This window comes from Eumetopias jubatus, unplaced genomic scaffold, assembly GCF_037043125.1.
Source record: "Eumetopias jubatus isolate StellerSeaLion01/CBP00866 unplaced genomic scaffold, mEumJub1_p1.0 scaffold_1, whole genome shotgun sequence".
In the NCBI taxonomy this organism is placed as follows: domain Eukaryota; kingdom Metazoa; phylum Chordata; class Mammalia; order Carnivora; family Otariidae; genus Eumetopias; species Eumetopias jubatus.
This window is the reverse complement of record NW_028274807.1, coordinates 122,573,773-122,587,429: the sequence shown is the minus strand read 5'-3', so window position 1 is coordinate 122,587,429 and position 13,657 is coordinate 122,573,773. Positions and strand designations below refer to the sequence as shown.

Here is a 13,657-nt window from a genome sequence, read left to right as displayed (position 1 = left end):
AGTAAACTACACCAAAGGCAAGGCCTCGTCCACATACACAGAATTTTCAATAAACTTTTTAGAACCTCACTCTTAAATATAAATGGATAACAGCATTTTACCATGAAAACATGGACCAAAAACAAAGAAACAAAGGGGAATTTGAAGGAAACAGAGACAATGCTAGGAACAGAAGAAATGTCATTAATGAAGGACCATAATTAATGTCCTTCAAAAAAAAATACTATATCCATGAGATAAAGGTAACATATTTTAGAAAATAGAACTCTTAGAAATTACATATATGATTAGCCAAAATTTTAAAAAGTTGATAAAATGGTCAAAAGTAGAACAAAAAAGAAGAGGGGAAAATGGATGTGAAAAGAAAAGAAAATTAGAAAATCACTCCTGGAGGTCCAACATACAACTAGGAAGAATTTCAAGAGGAGAAAATAGATAAGATTTTGAAGAGGAAATTATTTTTTAAAAATACCAGAAAGTATCTAAGAAGTAAAGGACATGAGTTTTTAGATTGAATGAACCTTGTCAGTATTTGTCCAGTGAAAAAAATAAGACCCTGTTAAGGCACATTATCATAAAATTTAAGAGTTTAGAGAAGACCCAAAGAATTTTCAAAAAAGCAGTTTACCTACAAAGAATCAAGCAAAAGCCATGAACCTTTTCAACAGCAACTGAATGAATATGGTTTTCAACATAGAATTCTATGTATCAATCAAAAGTGAAGATAGAATAAGTCAATTTACACACATGCAAGGTATCAAGATAAAAAAAAATTTATCTTTCATGAAGCTTTTCACTGGTGGATGTATTCTGACAAAATGAAGAAAAGATATGGAAAGATATGGACTCCTAGAAACATGGTATCTCCTATAGGATCATGAATCTCCAGGATAATAGCATGGAAATTGTCAGGCTATACATACGACAGGACTAGAGACTAGAACTCAATCCAGGGTAAACTGGAAAACAGAGGGTTTCAGGTGGGATGTCTCAGAGCAAAGAGATGAACTGAGAAGTTTTACCATGTGACAAGTTGTACTGAGAGGTGGTTTATTGAGAGTTGGAGGATGTTGGAAAACATAGCCATGAGTCAAAGCAAATTAAGCAAATGAAAAAAGAAGACAATAGTTAATTCCAAGAAAAGCCAGAAGGCATACAAGAAAGGAAACATTTGCACTATATACTGTAATACATTGTAACACTACCATATATTATACATTATGATACCCTGCCTTGCAAAGCAAGAAAGAGTATTTTCACAATTATAACAACACTGCATAGGTATTTAACTAAAAATTGTGATACACATAGAGAAGAAAAGGAGAGGGTAATGGAATAGATGAGAATGCTAAAATCTTCATCTACTGTAATATAAACTCAATGTGTAAATGTGATGAAACAAGGAACATCTGTAGAAATATGGACTAAATACCATAAAAAGAACCTAGAAATTTTAAATGGTTGCTTTTTTTCAGGATTGAGAAGGAAGCATAAAGAGAAAGGTAGGTGACTGCTATTTTTGGTTAAAAGACTTCAACACTAGCCACTTCCTGCTTCCCTGTGGGTGGGTCATTTCTGTGTCCCTGCAGCATGGGGTGGGAGACCACCAAAGCCAATGCAGTGACTGAGGCTGATGTAAATCCAAAGGCCTACCTCCTCGCAGACACCCACCTCACAAGAAATGACCGGACCTTGTTCAGCAGGCATGTAACTACAAGCAGCTTTGGAAAGGAGCCAATGAAACTACCAAAACCCTCAACAGAGGCATCTCTGAGTTCGTTGTGATGGCTGCAGACGCTGAGCTCCTGGAGATCATCTTTCACCTTCTGCTGCTGTGCCAGGATAAGAGTATGTCCTACATGTTTGTGTACTCCCGCTCCAAGCAGACCCTAGGGTGGGCCTGTGGGGTTTCCAGGTCTGTCATCTCTGATCGTGTCACCATCAAAGAAGGCTCACAGCTGAAGCGGCAGATACAGTCCATTCAGCAGTCCCTGAAAAGTCCTCAGCCGACCCCGGCGGCCTCTGCTACACTGAGAGTTGTGTATCATATTTTCTGTGTTAGCATGTAGTGTCTCCAGCTACCTTCTCTTGTTATATTATAGTACTAAATCTGGTTTTTGCATCTTTGTATTGCTTTTGTTTAGTTTTACAGGTGGTTATCCATATATTACTCCCCCACCCCACCCCCAATCTCCCATTCTACTCTCTCTCTCTCTGCCATCTTATCCTCCCTTTTGAAAAATGAACTAATGCTGAGAACAGGCAGAAGTCAAATGGTGACACCATTCAAAGGCAGGGGAGAGTCAGGATAGAGATCTGGTTCCAGCTTTCAGGTGCTAACTTCCTACTGCGTGGAGGGCATGGCAGAATTAAACACCATGCACTTTGTATCCCTTGTGTCTAGCTTACAAAGCCATTCTGTACATGTTTGCTCTCCAGGGGATTATGTATCATTTGGGGAGAAAGCATGTACCCTGTGAGGTTGTCAGGTGTATGTTCAAGTGCCATTTGCTAATATACCCCTATTTGCTTTGGTAATGTGATATTGCCCTTCTCCCCCAACTCCCAACCATGCCCCTGAGGGTGGCAGGGCAGTAGCATATCAAAGAAATATGCCACAGAATTCCAGAGGCTGCCTGGGTTTGTTAGACATGGGGCAGTTGAACTAGGTCTTGAAGGAGTCCAGAGTGGCAAGAAAGTAGAGAGTCAACTGAAGCTGGAATGAAGAAATCTGGGAAAGTCATGGAGCCCTCCCTGGAAGCTACAGCAGAGATGTTGGAATCCAAGGAAACATCCTCTCTGGTGAATGGAGATAGGTACTTTGGTACCAGCCCCAAGAGCCCTGACTCCTGTTTCCTGCCACAATGTGGGTCAGATGTATGTATTCCTTATCACATCAGAAGGACAGTGCTACAGCAAAGGAAACAGTCAACAAAACCAAAAGACAACCGACAGAATGGTAGATGATATTTGCAAATGACATATCAGATAAAGGGTTAGTATCCAAAATCTACAAAGAACTTATCAACCTCAACACCCAAAGAATAATCCAATCAAGAAATGGGCAGAAGACATGAACAGACATTTCTTCAAAGAAGACATCCAAATAGCCAACAGACACATGAAAAAATGCACAACATCGCTCGGCATCAGGGAAATCCAAATCAAAACCTCAATGAGATACCACCTCATACCAGTCGGAATGGCTAAAATTAACAAGGCAGGAAATGACAGATGTTGGTGAGGATGCGGAGAAAGGGGAACACTTTCTCCTTTCCCTTGCATTGGGAATGCAAGCTGGTGCAGCCACTCTGGAAAATAGTATGGAGCTTCCTCAAAAAGTTGAAAATAGAGCTACCATACAACCCAGCAACTGAACTACTGGGTATTTATCCCAAAGATACAAATGTAGTGATCCAAAGGGTACGTGCACCCCAATGTTTCTAGCAGCAATGTCCACAATAGCCAAACTATGGAAAGAGCCAAGATGTCCATCAACAGATGAATGGATAAAAAAGATATGAGATATACACATACACACACACACACACACACACACACACACACACACACACACACACACAATGGAATATTATGCAGCCATCAAAAAAAACCCACAAAATCTTGCCATTTGCAACAACATGGATGGAACTAGAGGGTATTATGCTATGTGAAATAAGTCAATCAGAGAAAGACATATATCATATGATCTCACTGATATGAGGAATTCTTAATCTCAGGAAAAAAACTGAGAGTTGCTGGAGTGGTGGGGGTGGGAGGGATGGGGTGTCTGGGTGATGGACATTGGGGAGGGTATGCGCTATGGTGAGCACTGTGACTTGTGTAAGACTGATGAATCACAGACCTGTACCTCTGAAACATAATATGTGTTAAAAAAAAAAAAAGAGAGAAGATAGTAGGAAGGGAAAAATGAAGGGGGGAAATCGGAGGGGGAAACGAACCATGAGAGACTATGGACTCTGAGAAACAAACTGAGGGTTCTAGAGGGGAGGGAGGTGGGGGGATGGGTTAGCCTGGTGATGGGTATTAAGGAGGGCATGTATCAAAAACTAATGCTGTGGGTGCCTGGGTGGCTCAGTTGGTTGAGGACTGCCTTCAGCTCGGGTCATGATCCTGGAGTCCTGGGATCAAGTCCCGCATTGGGCTCCCTGCTCAGCAGGGAGTCTGCCTCTCCCTCTGACCTTCTTCCCTCTCATGCTCTCTCTCTACCATTCTCTCTCTCTCTCAATAAATAAATAAAAATCTTAAAAAAAAAACAAAAAAACTAATGATGTAATGTATGGTGATTAACATAATAAAATAAAATTTAAAAAATAAAAGTAGAAAATGTAAAAAAAAAAGGAAGGACAGTGCTAGTGTGTCATTCTTGTGAGCATCCTAATAAATATATTCATATTCCAAAAAAAGATTTAGCAATATTTGACTTTAATTTAAAATACTGATAAGCATTAAAGTTAAGTTTGAGTGATAAGGTCTTTTTTTATTCTCTCTTATATTTTTTATTCTCTTTTTATTCTCTTTTATATCTCTCTTTTATTCTCTTTTTTTATTCTCTTTATTTTCTTTTTTATTCTCTTTCATATTACAAAATATATGCAGGCTCACTGAAGAAGACTTGAAAGATACATAATAATTTGGAGAAGAAAATTGAAAACTATCCATTCTTTATTCACAGAGAATCTTGAATCTATATTGCTAACCATTCTTTATTCCTCTGTGGATTATTTTACACAACAGAAACTATTATCTGAATACAATTTATATCTTTTATAGTCTGATATTTTATAATCAGAAGTTTTCATACATTTAAATATTTTTCAGAAACATTTTTACTAGGTGCATAATAGTCCATCTGGTGATATAACATAATTTAACTATTGCCATATTTTCAGACTTTTTTTTAGAATTCCCAGTTATAAACAAAGCTATTTTAAATATATTTGTTTATTGATCTTTTCCAGTGCTTTATTATCTTTCCCTAGGAAGAATTCCTGGAAATAAATTAGTAGGCTAAATGGTAAAAACATTATTGAGGCATTTGGCACGTGTTACTAAATTGCTCTCCAAAAAGATTCTTCCAATTCATATTCCCACCAGCAATATATGAGACTATCTCATTTCAATGCCACCGTGCTGACACTGGATTTTTCTCATTATAAAAAATAATTTAAAACTAAACCTAAAGTAAAATGGAGCAGTTTTCCCCAAGATCTTGGACTTTTTCAAATTTTTCAAAATTGGTGACAGGAAGATAACCCTCTAAGGAAATTCTCATAGAAAAGAAAAGATGTAGGCCCTTTCTCCCACTGTTCATACCCTCTCTGTTATCTGTGTATAGAACAGATAGCTGGTGAGATAATTTAGAGGAAGGACACAGAAAAAAGAACTAAATTATGTTATTTCAGTATTCTCCTCAATATAAGAAAAATGTGTGTTGGTGGAGGTATTAGCTAACACTATGGTGGTCATCATTTTGCAATATATAAGTGTATCAAATCAACACATTGTATACCTTAAATTTATGCAATGTTATATGTCAATCTCAATAAAGCTGGGGGGGAAAGAAATGTGGGGGCTGTAAGGGCATTTTGAATTCTGAAATTAAGTAATAAATACATTTGTAAAAGCCAAGATTCTCTGTGGTAATTTGCCTAGAACTCTCCACTTGAGTCAATGGTGACCTTGCCAAGATTATAGGAACATCTCCTTTTGTGGAAGTAGGGGCCAACAAAATAAATAACAGTGGCTAACATTTACTGAAGTCTTCCTAGACAAGAGACACTTTAGTACAACATCTAATTTAACCCACACAGCAACCCTATTAGCTAACAATTATTCCCACTTTACAAATGAGGACATTGATGATCTGAGGAGCGAACTAGACCAAGACCCCAGAGCCTGTGTGACTTGAGGGCCAATGTTCTTCACAATGGCACTGCCAGCTCAGAGTCCTGGGTCCTCACCTTGGCAAACAACCATAAGTCAAAAGTGACCTGAAAAGACTGTGCTTCTGAGCAACATACTGAAAAGTTTCAAATATATCCATAGCCTTATTAGTTTGAAAATGGATCTACAAGTTAGAGGCTTTCTTTCTTTCTTTCTTTTTTTTTTTTTTTTTTTACCATCACCACTACCCATCACCAGGACGTTTTTTTGATTTTATGTTGAATATATTTGACATAACATAGTATAAATTTAAGGTATACAATATGTTAATTTGATACATTCATATGTTGTAATATGATTGTCATTATGGTGATATTTAGCATCTCCATCACAGTATATAATTATCCAATTATCTTTTCAGTGGTTGGAATAATTAGATTCTAGTCTCTTGGAAATTTGATTATAGTACAATATTGTTGTCTATATTCATTATACTGTGCATTAGATCTCTATGGCTTGATTACCACTCATTGCAAGTTTGTCCTCTTAAACAACATCTATCTTATCTCCCCACCCCTCATCTCCTGGTAACCACCATTTTACTTTATATTCTTATAAGTTTGACTTTTTTTAGATTCCACATGTAAGTGATACCATATAGTACCTGTCTTTGTCTGACTTATCTCACTTAGCATAACATACACAAGATCCATCCATGTTGTCACAAATGGCAGGAAGTCCTCCTTTCTCCTCGATGAATAATATTCCTTTGATATATATACCACATCTTTATCCATTTACCCATTGATGGACATTTTAGGTTGCTTCCATATGTTGGCTATTGTGAATAATGCTGCAATAAACGTAGAGACTGCGCATATCTCTTTGAAATAATGTTTTCATTTCCTTTGGATATATATCCAGTAGTGGAAATGCTGGATCATATAGATGTATTTTGAATATTTTTTAAGATTTATTTATTTATTGGAGAGAAAGAGTATGTGAGCATGAGTGGGGGGAGGGGCAGAGGGAGAGGAGAGAGAATCCCAAGCAGACTCGGCTAAGTGCGGAGCCCGATGTGGGGCTCAATCCCATGACCCATGAGATCATAACCTGAGCCAAAACCAAGAGTTGGACACTTAACTGACTACACCTCTCAGGTGCCCCATGTATTTTGAATTTTTGGAGTAATTTTCGTATTGTTCTCCATAGTTGTTCGGCCAATTTACATTATTACCAACAACGTATAAGTGTTCCCTTTTCACCACATCCTCACCAGTCCCCATTGTCTCCTATCTTCTTGATGACAGACTGTCCTTTTGTAAAAAGAAAAAAAACTGCCCAGGGTAATAAGAGATGTATGGTAAAGAAAGGGTGGGCAGGAGCATTCTGGTTGGGGAGAGAACTGGGGAGATCAAGTGATGGCAAATAAGGATTTGTTCCATGCTGCTTACAAAGACAGAATCTGGACTGATATGTAAAGTTGCAGGCAAGAAAATTTCAGCTCAATATATTTTAACTAGTTTCTAATTACACTTTAAACTTTACAGAATTGTGCAATTATAAGTTATTATTAACAAGAGCTCCTCAAAAATGAGGCAGGCTCTGTCCTGAGATAATAAATAAAAATTAATTTCTGATAATTCTTTTGAGAAAGATTTACCTTCACATATTTGGGTTGCACATGTCTTAAAGCAATGCCAGTCTTGGAGAGTAACAAACATCATTTAATTTCTGTCACCTCCCAGCCTCCACTGTTAGCAAACCACTACAGCTAAAAACTGCTCCATCCTACGCGCTCCCAACAGTTGTCCCCACCCAAATGCACATCAGCCCTGGTAGACGGGCCCCAGGAGAAACTGTGCTCCAACTATGCTCTCCCACACACCCCAAATACATCTTAGGATTCACACTTTTCTTTCCGTATCACCGATTATTTTACGCATGCAGAAAATTATAACAAACCTTCTTAGACCCTCTACCAACATTTGTCAAATCTTATTGTGCCATATTTTTGTTTATTATTTGAGAGAGAAAGAAAGAGCACCTGTACTCGAAGGGGGAGAAGGGGCAGAAGAAGGGGAGAGAGAGTCTCAAGCAGGCTCCATGCCCAGCATGGAGCCCAACACAGGGCTTAATCTCAGAACTTTGAGATCATGACCTGAGAAATCAAGAGTTGGAGGCTTAACTGAGCTATCCAGGTGTTCCTTATTGTGCTAATATTTTAAAAGAACACAAATTACAGATACAGTTAGAGCCTTCTGTGAACCTCTACTTGTTCTCTCTTCCCAGGGCTAAACACCATCCTGAATTTGGTATTCACTATCCCCTTGTATGTGTAACTATATATATACTTTTGACTTTATATTTAGACATTAATATATCTGTATTAGTTTCTAAGTGCTGCCGTAGCAAAATACAGGTATCCCCGGTTTTTTATGGCACTTTGCTTTTACAGCGAAAACAGCGTTCAGTGTTTGTTTTGCAATGAGCCATTTTAGAGGCAATGTGAACCCCAAGCAGCAAGTGACACCACCAAGCTCCTTTGCTGGGACCTACACTCAGCGCCTCAGCATCCAGCCACCACAGCTTTGAACTGTGTCTGGGAGCATCTGTGCTTTAGTTCCACTTATTTTGTGCATCTGTTAGCGAGACGTGTCCTAACTATAAGAAAAGCCTCAGGGAGGTTATTTTGGGGGTCCACAAATGCTCAAAATGTTTTCCATTTAAATTAACGGTAGTCTCTGCTTTATGCCCTTCTGGCTTCCAAAAAGTTTCATGGGAATGCTCTAATAGCTGAGGAAACCTGCAACATAAACTTGTGGCTTAAAATAATGGATTTTTTTTTTTTTTTCTCACAGTTCTGGAGGCTTAAAGTCCAAATCAAGGTGTTGGCAGGGCCACACTCCCTTCAGTCCCTTACAAAGGATCTTTCCTCGACTCCTGCAGCCTCTGGTTGTCCCAGGTGTTCCTTGACTTGTGGCAGCTTAAGTTCAGTCCCTATCTTTTCTTACAAAGACAGCAGTCTTATTGGATTAGAACTTTTCCTAACTTAACTAATTACACCTACCACAATCCTATTTCCAAATAAGGTCATATGCTGAGTACTAGAGGTTAGGACTTCAACAAATCCTTTAGGAAGACACAATTCAACCCATAACATTATCTATAAATTATATCTGGAATTGATAGGTTGTTTTAAAACTTACATAAATGATATCATTCTGCAACTGGCTTTTGTTCTTTTATTTATAATTCTGAGATTAATCTGTCTCCATACTTGCAACTGTAGTTTGTTCATTTTCATCATATTCCATTGCATGAACATACCACAATTACATATCCACTCCCCCTTTATGGGCATTTTTGTTGCTTCTGTTATATCATGATCACAAAAGGTACTGCAATAAACTTCTTTATACATGTTGCTTGTGCACCTGTGTGCCTGTTTGTCTAAGGTATAAATATAGGAATGTGAGGACTAGGTTTGTAGGATTTGTGCATCCTCATTCTTTAGATGGTATTTCCAAACTGCTGGCCAAAACCAGTGATAAATTAAACACCCATCAGCTCTATCCTGGAATTCACACTCAGTGTCCTTGCTAATATTTGGTATGGTCCTATTTTTTTAATTTTTTGTCTGTATGGCTGGTGTGAAATTGTTTATTGCTTTAATTTTCATTTTCCTGATTCCTAATTGGTTGAATAATGGGGCATATCTAGGGGCCATCAAGCTTTCCTTTTCTGTGAATTGCTTATTTATACACTTAAGCTTGTTTGTTTTCTCTTGCTAATTTACTGGGATTTTTAATATATTTTGGGTCCTAGCTGGCTATAACTTTTGCAACTCTCTTTCAACGTGTAACTTGTCTTTTCTCCTCACACTGACACAGACACATTTTGAAAATTTTAGTATAGTCAGATTGATGGATCTTTTTCTTTATGATTTGTGTATTTGACATGTGGATTTATAAGTATGATATTTTCCTATATTTACTTTAACATTTCATTTCCAAAAAATTCAAATACAGAGAAGTTATAAGTTGCTTTTCACCCAGATTCACTAATTATCAACATTTTGTCCCATGTGTTTTATTATTCTCTCCCTCTCTATATATAATTACTCCATTGTATGTTAATATAATCAAATGTGTTGTATATTACATATTACCATAAGTAGAAAATAATATAATTACATGTGATAATTATATAAGTATAATTCACATTCTATAATTACATCAATCACTAAATATTACTTTAATTAGTATGTGTTAATATACGTTTTTCTAAATCAGTTGAAAGAAAGCTGCAGACATCATGCTTCTTTAACATTTCAGTGTATATATCCCAAGAACAAAGACATTCACTTACGTCACCACAGTATAATTACCAGGAATTTTAACACTGATATAAAAGTATAATCTATAGATCATATTCAAATTTTATCAGCTTTTCTAATATTGTAATTTTTGGAAATTTTTTCTGGTATATGATCCAGTTCAGGATCATATATTACATTTAATTTTATGTCTATTTAGTTTCCTTTCATTTAAACACTTCATCACGCTTTATATCTTTACTGACATTGACTTTTTTTTTTTTAGGTATACAAGCCATCTATTTTGTAGAATGTCTCTTAACCATCTGATGTTTTCTCATGATTAGATTCAGGTTATGACAGGGGCACTTGGGTGGCTCAGTCGGTCAAGGGGCCCACTCTTGATTTCAGCTCAGGTCATAATCTTAGAGTCTTGAGATCAAACCCTGCGTGGGGCTCCACACTCAACATGGAGCCTGCTTGAGATTTTCTCCCTCTCCTTCCGCCCCTCCCCCCACTCACGTGTGCTTTCTCTCTCTCTCAAATAAATAAATAAATAAATCTATCTATCTGTCATCTATCTATCTTTAGATTCAGGTTATGGCAGAAATGATATGTAACTCTATCTTCTTTTTTTTTTTATTTTTGCTTTTCTCATTTAGGTTTATAACCAACATCTATTTTTATATATGGTGTGAGGCAGAGATGTCTTATTTTTCCACATGGATAACTATTATTATTAATCAAATAGTGAGTTATTTCCCCAAATATTTGTAATGATAATACAATTTCTGCCATATATCAATTTTTCATATATACACAGTACCATTTCTGGGATTTCTATCCTGATGCATTGATTTATTTGCTCATCCATGTGCCAATATTTCCTTATCTTAATTATTACAGCTTTACAATAGGGTAAGATAACCTACTCTGTTATTTTTTCACTTCAAAATTATCTTGGCAACTTTGACCTTTTGTAAAATTTCACACACACACACACACACACACACACACACACACACACACACTCCTGATGAAGTATTTACTTGACTGCATTGAATTAACAGGTTAATTTCAGGAGAACCGCCATCTTTAGAACTAAATCTTTCCATTAGTGGACTGAACATGATTTCTCTTTGTTTAGACCCTTTTGGGTAAATTTGATAAGGTTATACATAAAGGTCCTATACATCTTTTGTTGTATAAATTCGGAATTATTTTCTAGGTTATGTTTTATTATATTTTTAGATGTTACATTTTCTAAAATCCATTTTGTATTTTTTTAACTGACAGATAAGAACCACAATCAATTTGTGTGTATTGGTCTTATATCCAAAAACTTTACTAAACTTTCAAGTCAAAAAGTTTTCAAGTTTATGTATTTTGAATGTAGATAATCATACTGCCTGCAAACAAAGACTTCCATTATGCTGTAGAATAAAAGCATCTTTGTATGTTTAAAGGACATTTGCCTAACTTTTCACCATAAAGAATGTTTTTTTGCCTTGAATTTCTTTGGAATCCTTGCTTTGATGTTTTAAGACTTTACTTGTTTTTATTGTAAGTGGCCTCAAAATCCCTATCAATGAACAAACATGCTGCATTATGTTCCTTAACCCCACATTCTGCTCCTCTTCTGCCCCATTTCTCACTTCTCTTTACAGTAGATTCTGCAAAAAGTTGTCTATATCGCTATTTCCATTGGTTCTTTGCATAGACTTTCTTGAACCCATTTCAATAAGGCTTTTATCTTACCACTTCACTGAAATTGCTCCTGTCAAGATCACCAGTAATCTCTACCTGGCCAAATAAAGTTTAGGTCTCAACCTCTCAGCAGCATTTGACACTTGCCACTCAGCTTCAGAGACACCATATCTCCTGTTTTTCCTCTCTTATCACCGCCCCCCGCCTTACTCTCCGTTGCTAGATCCTTCCCCTTTTACTCAAAATTATGGGATGTTGTAATCTCAGTCCTCCCCACCATCTATTCTCACATCCTTTGTAGGTAATTTCAGCCCGTCTCCTGACTTTAACAACCAGCTCTATGCCAGCGACTCCCAAATATGTATCTCCAGCCCAGCTGCTCCCCTAAACTCCTGACTTATATATCCACCAGCCTACTTGACATCTTTGCTAGAAAGTCTAAAAGAAACTCATATTTAAAATGCAGAAAACAAGCCCTTGACTTCTTACCAACCTCTCCCAGCAACATTCTCAATCTCAGGAAATAATATTATTCCCTGATTAGAGTTATCCTTGATTCCAACTCTTTTGTTCACAATCCACACACAACCTGTCAGGAAATCCTGTTGATTATACTTCAAAACATATTTGTATAAAACCACATACTAACATATAGATGTGAGCCAGGAGCCAGTAAAAGGGAGACAGGCCACCTCTAGACAGTAAGGGGCTGCTGTTATAAGAAGAGACAAAACTAGCTCTGGTTAAGTAGATAACTCTGTGTCCTATAACTGGAGGATCTGGTAGGGATCATGCTTTTTTCTGATATGTTCTCAAAAACTGTGTGCCAAAATTCCTTTTGCATAGAGACAGATTAAATACCATACAAGCAGAGGTGTTTGCTAGAAGGATTACAGAAATCACAGTGCAGATTTCCTGCCAAGATAGTCTACTAAGCTTATATAAGAGAACTTTAGTATATAAGAGAATTTTAGTATAGTCAAATTGATGAATCTTTTTCTTTAGGATTTATGTATTTGACATGTGGATTTATAAGAGAACCACAGGTACAGAAAGAATATAGATTAAAAAATTCTGTGAAAAGTAACTTTAAAATACATAGCCAAGTTTGAAAGAAAGAAAAAGAAAGAGAGAGAGAGAAACAAAGAAAGAAACAAAGAAAGAAAGAAAAGAAAAGAAGTGGAAATTTCTATAAATCCTAAATAAGACAAAAATCAGAGTCCATGTTCATTTTGGGGTCTGGAATTTGGGCTTGCCTGGGGAAGAGAGTTTAGACCCAGGCCTCAGAAAAGAGCTTTCCTGTCCTTGAACAGAGGCCATCTTCCCACGATCCTAGGATTCTACCCTAAGCAAGCAGCCCCTAAGAAGAATGGCCCACAATAGTTCTCATTCATCACCTAATTTTTCACTCATAACCAAAGTCCAGCAGACCAATGAGGAAAACTGTAGCATGCATAAAAAATGACTAAGATTACAAATCAAACTGGTCCAGGGGAAGCAGAAACAACTCAGAGAACAGTAGAAGGTTTTTAAAATCCCAGTGAATTTCCTTAGAGAGATTTGAGAAGATGCTGAAGCTGTAAAGTAAGTTTAGGCTGCTATGATGAAGGAGCAACTAAGAAACAAGAAAGAAATCTTGGGATTTAAAAATAGGATTGTGAAATTTACAAGTGCTATAGAATAGCTGAAAGAAAAAGAAATCTGCAAAGTAAAACAAAAGACAAA

At 36.8% G+C, this 13,657-nt stretch overlaps 1 pseudogene; it reads left to right on the top strand.

The window, feature by feature from the left end:
* The first annotated feature begins 1,590 nt into the window (after positions 1–1,590).
* On the top strand, positions 1,591–2,069 carry LOC114205576 (NHP2-like protein 1 pseudogene; annotated as a pseudogene).
* Positions 2,070–13,657: the final 11,588 nt, after the last annotated feature.